General features: G+C 41.8%; 1 pseudogene; it reads right to left on the bottom strand.

Moving 5' to 3' along the window:
- Positions 1-8,275: 8,275 nt before the first annotated feature.
- Positions 8,276-8,959, bottom strand: LOC119821692 (annotated as a pseudogene).
- Between the last annotated feature and the right edge of the window lie 1,057 nt (positions 8,960-10,016).

The following is a 10,016-nucleotide window of genomic DNA, read 5'->3' as shown; positions in this document are numbered from 1 at the left end:
CTTACTGCCTTTCTGCCCCATCTTTTACCATGTTCTCTGAGTTTTAATGGTGAGATTTATGTTGTAGATGTGTCAACCAGGGCTAGGCATCCCATTATCAGCTGTTCTTTGCATTTCTACCAGTTGTGGTTTTCTGTGATGCTCTCCATGTGTTGCAAAGAGAAGCTACCTTGATAAGCAGTGAGCGTCATGTAACTGTGAGTGTGAAGACAAGTACTTAGACTGCAGCTAGGAATTAGGAATTACGCTGGTCTAGTAAAGTGGCATAGGTAGTTTTTCCTCTAAGATCTATGACCTCACTAGCTTCAGGTGTTTGTCTAGGTTTCCAGTCCCAGGCATGATTCCTTTCCTGTTGAGTGAGACTTGCATCCAATTAGACAGCCGCTGATTACTGTGAAGACAGGAATGCCACTATTGCACCTTTAGAAACATCTTGCTGTACTGGCTATTGTTGTTCTTCAGAGATATCACAGCTAGGTAGGATGACTGATTGCTTTTCTCCTTGGCCTCTTGCCTAGCACCTTCTGACACTATAAACACTAGTCCTCCGGGAGGCATTTTTTTTTAGGTCATATCCAGCTCAAGTCTTTTGAGTCTTGTGTCCAAAATACACATGTTTTTAGCAATAGGGAATTACTTTCAACCTCTTAGAGGCAACCAAGGTTAACAGAAATAGCCCGTATTTTGTGTGTGTTTGTGAGTCTCTTGAATAACTCTAACCAATAACTAAAAAAGTTTCTCATGCCGGGTTCTAGGGTTTTTGTTGGATGGCCTATGGCTCTTGGGGGGGGGGAGGGTCATACATTGTCTTGATGATCATTATGCTGAATGGGATAAGATAAAATCCCAAGGCAGTTGTAATTTGCATTTCAAGGTGGTCAAGGATGTTGAACACTTTTAAAAGTATTTATTGGCATTTGTATATCTTCTTTTGAGAGGAAATGTTTAACCCATTAGCTCCTTTATTGATTATCCTGAATAGTTAGTCAATATAAAGTGGTCAGCCCTAAAAATAAATACATACAAGCAGCACTAAACAGGTTCAGCAGGTTGTATTTGCTTAATTATTCATATCTCTCCCCACTTCAGTGTGTGTGTGTGTGTGTGTGTGTGTGTGTGTGTGTGTGTTTAAGATAAGAATAATTAAAGAAAAAGAAGCCATGAACTTGAAAAGGAGCTGGAGTAGGTATGGAAGGGTTTGTAGGAAGAGAGACGGTGATGTAATTTGTAATTATATTTTAATTAAAAAGAAACAGAAAATGATTTGGGTGTTTCTTGAAAGTTAATCATTATAGTTATTACTTAGTTATCATTAATACTGTTTAAGTAATATAGTAATAATAAGTATTTCTTAATGTTCTGATATACAGCTGGTAAAGGTCATCTCTCCCCTTCTTTAGGCTATTCTTTACCCTATGACTATTTCATAAGCTGTGCAGAAGCCTTTTAACTTCAAGCCCCAACACTTGTCAGATCTTGGGATTTCCCATGTCTTGCAATCCTGTTCAGAAAACCTTTGATTATGTCTGTATCTTGAGGTGTTTACCCTCTTGTCCTCTAGAAGTTTCAAAGTTTCATTATTGTCTTTGATCAATTTGGCATTGCCTTTATTTTCAGTTGATGTTTATGTATCCAGTAAGCACGATCTCCTACATGGTGAGATTCAGCTTTCCTAACACACTCTGTTTAAAATTAGGTAACCGTGACTGTGGGTCATGTATGGCTGCTCTATCTTTCCCTTGACCTTGATGATGGCTTTTACAGTAGCACTGTGACTCTAGCATGATCTGACTTTAGTTATTGGTTGTCTCCAGCACTGCCTTTGGTCCTAAAAAGAGCTTGCTATTGAAGTATTGAGGATTTTGTGTTCCCATATGAATTTTGGGATTGCTTCTAAGCATTCCTTTCGTAGAAACCTTTTATACATAGTTATGTTTTCTTTCCATCTTTGGCTCACATATGCTTAGTTCCTACTACATACTTCAATTTAATTGTTCTTTTTAAATTGTTTTTATTGAGCTATATTTTTCTCCATTTCTCTCCCTTTCTCCCTATCCTTTTCTAGTCTCTCCTGTGATTCCTATGCTCCCAATTTACCCAGGAGATCTTATATTTTTCTATTTCCCATGCAAATTAGATCCATGTATGTCTCTCTTAGGGCCCTTTTTGTTATCTAGGTTCTCTGAGGTTGTGAATTGTAAACTGATTTTTCTTTGCTTTATGTCTAAAAACTACTTATCAGTGAGTACATATTATGTTTGTCTTTCTGGGTCTGTTACCTGAGTCAATATATTTTCTAGATACAACCATTTGACAGCAAATTTGAAGATTCATTATTTTTTCTGCTGTACAGTACTCCATTGTACCACATTTTTCTAATCCATTCTTTGGTCAAGGGGCATTTAGGTTGTTTCCATGTTCTGGCTATGACAAACAATGCTTCTATGAACATAGTTGAGCACATGTCCTTATGTGGGGTATGATTGGGCATCCTTTGGGTTTTTACCAAAAAAAGGTATTGATGGGTCTTGAAATAGGTTGTTTCCTAATTTTCTCAGAAATCACCATACTGATTTTCAAAACAGCTTAACCAGTTTGCACTCCCACCAGCAGTGGAGAAAAGTTCCATTTACTCCACATCCTTTCCAGAATAAGCTGTCATCAGTGTTTTTGATCTTGGCCCTTCTGACAGGTGTAAGATGGAATCTCAGAGTTGTTTTAATTTGCATTTTCTGGTGGCTAATGGTACTGAGCATTTCCTTATGAGTCTTTCAACCATTTTAGATTCCTCTGTTGAGAATTCTCTGTTTAGGTCTGTACCCCATTTTTTTAAAAAAATTGGATCATTTCTTCTTTTAATGACCAATTTCTTGAGTTCTTTGTATATTTTAGAGATCAGTTTTCTGTCCAATGTGGGATTGGTGAAGATCTTTTCCCATTCTGTAGGCTACCCTTTTGTCTTGTTGACTGTGTCCTTTGCTTTGTGAAGCTTCTTAGTTTCAGGAGGTTCCATTTATTAATTGTTTCTCTCAGTGTCTGTGCTACTAGAAACCTTGATGTATAAACACAGAACTTCTAAGAAAAATTGTCCTTGGTAGGGGAACTAACTCATTACCAGAAAGATACTCAGATAACACCATGAATAAATGAAAGATACAAAGAAAAGAAGTAAATTTTTGCTCAGAATAAGGGGTGAAAATAAGACAGGGGACAGCTCCCTAAAGGTTAATAAGGCAGCGAAGAAGGTAAATCATAAGCTAGTCACAAAATGACACTTCCCTGTAACATGAGGGCCTGCTTGTTGGGGTTTCTGTCCTGCCCGGTTCCCTAACCATTTATTCCCAGAGAAAATCACATAGAGAGTCTGCATAAGTTACAAACTGATTGGCCCATTAGCTCAGGCTTCTTGTTAACTCTTATAATTTATATTAATCCATTATTTGTGTCTATGTTAGCCACATGGCTCAGTACCTTTTTCAGTGGGGCAGGTCACATCCTGCTTCTTCCATGTCTGGACAAGACTGCAGAAGAATGGGCTTCCTCCTTCCCAGAATACTCCTGTTGTCATTGCCCTGCCTCTGCTTCCTGTCTGGTTGTCCTGCCTATACTTCCTGTCTAGCTACTGGCCAATCAGCATTTATTTAAAACATAATTGACAGAATACCGAATTGTCCCCCACCACTTCCCTAGATATTGAGTCAGGGGAACGTGTGACTGCTGATGGAGCATGCAGTCCTGTCTCAAAACCCTGGAAAAACTTTAGCATTATCTTATAATTATTTCTAGTTTATGATATTTACTCTGCAATGCAAATGAGTGAAATGCTTTAAACTGCCCTTAACTTCTTTATTCAAATGTGAGAATAGGTTACCTTCGGTTTCGTGGCAAGTGCCTATGGACACACATACCAAATGCCACAAACTGGGGTTTTCAGGGAAAAATAATTTTGAGTATCTTCACACCAAAGCAGTAATAATTTCTCTGAAAGAAGATTTTAAGCAGCATACAAACCAGTTACAACAGAGAAACGACAGATCATTGAGCAGATGTTGTCAAGTGGCGGTGCCTAAGAAACACATCCGAACATCCCACAAGCCCTGCATACTGCTTGTAGTGGTTTGAATGAAAATGGTCTCGCAGGCTTATAATGTGCATGCTTAGCTTCCACTTGATGAATTGTTTGGAAAGGAATAGGAGGTGTGACTTCTGTTTCAGAAGTATAACTTTAGCCCCTGTTTGGAATGTCTATGGTTGGGAAATCTTGGACATCCCCAGGTAGAAGGTCGTGGGTTGATCCAGGTGAGATACGGTGGTTTGGAGCAAGGGTACTAGGTAGATGTGTGTTATAAAGAGACAGAGTCAGCAGGTGTCCTGACAGATTATCCGTGTAACATGAAAGAAGATTTAAGGATGATGCCAAGAATATGGCCTCAGCCACTGGAAGGATGGAGCTTTCCATTGATGGATATCAGAAATATTCAGGAATTTAAAAGTAGAAGGATACCAGGAATTAAGAGTTTGGACACAGTGAAGTAAAAACTGCATTAATTATATAATGTTTCCTTGTCCTCTGACATACCATACATTCTCCTACACAACACACACACACACACACACACACACCCAACATGCTTTCGTGTTTTCTATAATGACCTACCATCTAGACTACAGTGTTGGGAGCCTTTTGCTTCCTGGCTCTGTTAGCTGAATGAACCAGCACCAGGAGAACCTGGTACAGTGTGTCTATTGTTCCTGGACAAGGTGATTCCTAAGATGAAGAGTGTGGTGAAATTTCTTCAACATGACTTAGAACATTTCTGATGCATGAGACTTTCCAGAGTTCCAGAGTTAGTGGTTTGTTTTCCCTTTCAAAGGAAAGATTAACCTCCAGACTCCAGACTTCAAACCAGGTTTTGGACAAAGATGATCTTGATGTAGCTGCCACCCTGGAGAAACAGGAAATGAATATAGCCATTAGAAAGAGTTCTCATTTAGTGATAAGCCCCAAACCCAACTTTTCTTCTAACTATTGTTTACTGAATGTTTAAAACTCAGAGTCCCTGGATCCTCTATACTGCGAAAATGCTTACTCAGGGTTCTACAAGGCTTTTATCACAGCTTTTCATATAAACACATCAATATCAAACCCATTCACTATGGCCTTGCTTCTTTTTCAATTGCATTTCTACACTGATCCTCCCTGATCTGAGAACGCATCATGAGTCATATCTGATCTCCATGGAGGGACCAGGTGCCTTTAGAATGTCACATGCCCTCCCTCCTTCTGCTCCTCATCAGAACCTTGGGAGCTCAGTCCGGTGCTCCAATGTGCGGCTTTGTCATTTTCTCCATCCATCACCAGGTGAAGGTTCTATGGTGATATGCAAGAAATTCATCAGTATGGCTATAGGATCTGGCCTTTTTCAGCTCCCTCTCCTCAGCTGCCCAAGGAACTAGCTGGGGGCATCTCCCTGGATACCCGGGAACCCCTCTGGAGTCAAGTCTCCTGACAACTCTCAGATGGCTCCCTTAATTAAGATATATGCTTCCCTGCTCCCATATCCACCCTTCCTATATCCCAAGCATCCCATTCCCCAGAGCTCTCCCCATTTTCCCCTTCACACATTTCTCTCCCCATCTCCCCTTGGCCCCGTCCCACCCCACCCCCAAGTTCCCAATTTTTGCCCGGCGATCTTGTCTGCTTCCAATATCCAGGAGGATTACTATATGTTTTTCTTTGGGTTCACCTTCTTATTATCTTCTCAAGGATCCCGAATTATAGGCTCGATGTCCTTTAATTATGGCTAGAAACCGATTATGAGTGAGTACATCCCATGTTCATCTTTTTGGGTCTGGGTTCCCTCACTCAGAAGAGTGTTTTCTATTTCCATCCATTTGCACGCAAAATTCAACATGAGAAAGAAAGTCAGGACCTTGAAGGGTGCATTCACCCATGGAGACGGTGGGACAGAACTAACAGGAGATCACCAACTCCAGTTGGAATGGGACTGATGGAAAATGCGACCAAACTGGACTCTCTGAATGTTGCCGATGGTGGAGGCTGACTGAGAAGCCAAGGACAATGGCGATGGGCTTGGATTCTATGGCGTGGACGGGCCTTGTCAGCTTGGTTGCTCACCTTCCTGGACCTGGGGGGAGTTGGGAGGACCTTGGACTTAACATAGAGTAGGGAACCCTGATGGCTCTTTGGCCTGGAGAGGGAGGGAGTGGGGGTATGGGTGGAGGGGAGGTGAGGGAAGGGGGAGGAGGAGGGGAGGAGATGGAAATTTTTAATAAAAAAATGAGAAAAAGAAAAAAAGAATGTCACATGCCTGAGTTTACAAGAATGGGTTAACGGAATGAGAGAGAATAGAAAAACTCTAGACAGGCATGCCTTACATCAGCATGCCACGTTCAGTTCTTGTTCAGGGTCTGTGAATGGCGGGTCTTAAAACTCTTCCCTGCTAACACAATTCTCTGCTCAAACCTAACTGATGTGGGAAGTCCTTCTGTATATGTGTTGCTTTTATTGGTTAATAAACAAAGAACTGCTTTGGCCTGCGATAGGGCAGAGTAGAGTTAGGTGGGGAAACTAAACTGAATGCTGGGAGAAAGGTGGGGTTAGTGAGACACAATGTAGCTGCACACAGGAGACAGATGCACTGGAACCTTGTGGGTGAGCACAACTACGTGATGATACACAGATTAATAGAAATGGGTTAATTTAAGATGTAAGAACTAGCCAATAAGAAGCTAGAGCTAATTAGCCAAGCAGTAATTTAAAAATACAGTTTCTGTGTGATTATTTTGAGTCAGTTCTGTTGGGAAATGAACTAGCAGCCTCTGCCAACACCTAACAGAAGATTTTCAGGAACAATGTGGTTGAGGAAGCTGAGCAAAAGGGTTTTCATCCATATCACATTTAATTTACATTAGTTCAAATCTCGTAAAGAAGATATAATTCAGACAAGAAGCTATGAGGAGTTTGCTTAGTAAATAGCAAGCATAGCTACTAGTATAAGTAGAAATTAGTAACTGCTTTGGTTATACCTTTTGAAATATGTATATGAAAATGTTAATATTGGCCACGTTTCTTTTGTAGTTATATTCTCAAGGCATGCACATAAATTACTGTTTATCTTCTTTTCACTTTCTATTTGTGCATGTGCACATGCACATGTGTGTGTATGTGTTGTATGTGTTATGAGTGAAGGTGCCTGCAGAGTTCAGAAGACAATGTTTGATCCCCTGCAGCTGGAGGTAGAATAAGTTGTGTGTCTCCAGACATGGGTACTCACAGTCATCTCTGAAGCCTCTGTTTATATTTCCTTCCTGGGATCAGCTAGACTGATTCAGAGGGTGTCGTGGTGTGGAAACTGAAGGACTTGGTCAAGGACATAAGGTTTTTCCAGAGAAAACTGAGATTCACAGTAAGGTCTTGCAGTGCTCGATATGAAACTTGGCCTACTGACTGTTATGTTAATACCGTAGGTCTTTCGAACAAATACTGTAAGTATTTCCTAAGTGAATCACATCACTGTGTGTTCTTAGAACTGACACAACTGTTTTCATTTAGAAATGAATGCAACCATAAATTTTCACCACTTCAGACTATTCTATTTAATTATGTAGAATTTGAATGACTAGGCCATGAAATTCACATGTGCTAGCCAAAACTCAGAAAGAAAAATAAGCAAATTCCATAAAAGCAGTCCAAAATTTAGCGTTATCTTGTTTTTCTTTAAATTGCGCCCCACTGGCAATAACAGCCAAAAAATTCAGTTGCCCAAATATACACTCAGTGAAGCTCAAAAGTTTTAACACAGAAAGTGAGGTTTACCAGGTCATCTCACTAGAGTTTAAAATGGAAATTTCTCTTGCTGTTGTTGCTATTGCTGTTTGCCTTTGTTGTTTAAATTGAAGGTCCCTTACTGGTCCTTCTTCCATGAATGACCAAGAACAAGGGAAAGAGGAGAGTGACCATCTGGTGCTGGGAGGGTCATTTCCACATTTCATTTACACAGAGAACTAAACAGAGCAGCACTGCGTCACTCTTAGGGTTAGAAGTTAGCAGCATGGGATGGGGAAAGATGAGGAGTAGGAGTGTCCTTAGAACAATACAGGCTCCCTCACACTGGGTGCCTGGGAAGGGCCTTGGTCTGCTTCAACCCAAGAGGAATCAGAAGATCAGAAGCAGTGTGGGGAGGCAGAACCACCAGGGATGGAGTCAAGAGAATAGTCCAGGGGGTGGAGAAGACATTTGGCAACTAGAGGATTACTCTCTCCCACTGATGGGATCCACCCCCAGCCCCTCTGGTCTGGCAGGAAAGGAGAATTCTGCAACACCTGAGAACAGGCCTGGAGCTGCTAGGTCTTCCATGTAGGGGACTGGAGGTGGCTCACAAAGGCTTGCCCTCAGGAAATAGAGCATACCTAGTTTTTCTGCCAGGATACTGCAGTCCTTGACCTTCTCCTAGCAGTTTGCTTGTGATCCATGCCTGATTCCTGTCAGCTTGTTCTTGATGGCATCCTTTGAGCTGGCATAGATCATTTTGCTCTTAAGGGATACACATTCAGGGGTCCTGATGGTAAACATCAGGTCCTGCTTCTTCCCCTCCTTGGCTTGGTAGGTGGCTTTGTAGAGAGCATCCATTGAAATCCTTGTCTGGCAGCCTCTCGACAAAACTGGTGCAGGGGTCGTCCACAGTCTGCCTCACATCTCCTCCCAGGATGTCCTTACCCTCCTCCAGAATGATGCCCTTGTCCTCACTCAGGCAGAAGCCCACAGCCTTCTTGGGTTTCTTCACTTCTTCTGGCATCGAGGACCACCTAATTTCATGTCATTGAACACCTTGGTGACACCATTAGAGGCAGCCACACCAGAGGCTATGTTTCCAGAAACAAAAGGGAGACCAGGAGAGCTATAGAAGAACTGAGCCTCGGCAGCTGCGGCAGCCATCCGAGCGAACAAAAAAAAAAATGGAAATTTCCATATGAATACATAACAACACAGAGAATATAGCCACATAGAGGGCAAGAGAAAACATGTGGTACAGAAACTATACAGGTACTCAGATGACTATGAATTTAATGTCCTCTTTGAATATCTTAATGTCAGGAATAGTGGAGAAATAGAAGGATGATCAGTACTCAGATCAGGGAGGGTTTCAAAAGGAATGAAAGCCAAAAGGACCACTCTCAGCACAGGGATGTCTGGATAGAGCCTGAGGATGGCTAAGATGAAAGAGAGACGTGCTGAGCCAAGGGGTGTGGGTAAAGTGAAAGAATTGTGAAGGAAGGAAAGAAGCCCATTACAGGCTTCCAGATAAAATAAGAGCTCCATCCTAACCTTCCCCACCCGCCACAGCCTGTCCTATATAGAAGAGACCCAGCAGAAAACTGCAAGATGGCTAAGATTAGAAGTTGTTTAGAAAAAAAAAAGTACCTTCGTCCAAACAGCCACACGTGAAATGAAAAAGATGAGTTCTGATGCGGGCTAAGAACTATCTCTCATTTATTTCAGGTTTTCCACACAGTAGTTCTCAGGGTAAATAGAAGCAGAGATAAGTAGTACAGATCTTCAGAAGATGGTGGACCAAGGAAGGGAATGTCTGCTAGAATCTCCAGAGAACAAACAGGAAAGGCTGAAGCAAGTATCAGAAGATGGGGGCAATGCCGTAATATCTCCAACTTTAACAACAACATAAAATGAGGGACTTCTCAAATGAGGGACTGTCTCTGAAAGACTGGCACCATTTGGGAAGCTCTCTACTCTTAGGTGACAGGAACCAGTGACAGCAGATGGCAGAAGCCAAGGCTTAAGACAGAAGCTCAGAAAAATCTGGACTTGTACTTTGAGTAACAGACATTGTAAAGAGCAGAAAGAGTGGGGGAAGTGCCAGCACTGACAGAAGAGGAGGTGCCACCCACCCACTCAGCTGGCTGGCAACAGCTGCTGGGTACCATTTAAACAAGATTCCTGCTGAGGCAGTGGCTGGACAGCCCCAGGCGCTCTG

This window comes from Arvicola amphibius, chromosome 8, assembly GCF_903992535.2.
Source record: "Arvicola amphibius chromosome 8, mArvAmp1.2, whole genome shotgun sequence".
Classification (NCBI taxonomy): Eukaryota; Metazoa; Chordata; class Mammalia; order Rodentia; family Cricetidae; genus Arvicola; species Arvicola amphibius.
The sequence above is the reverse complement of the archived record's forward strand: the minus strand, read 5'-3'. Positions and strand labels throughout refer to the sequence as shown.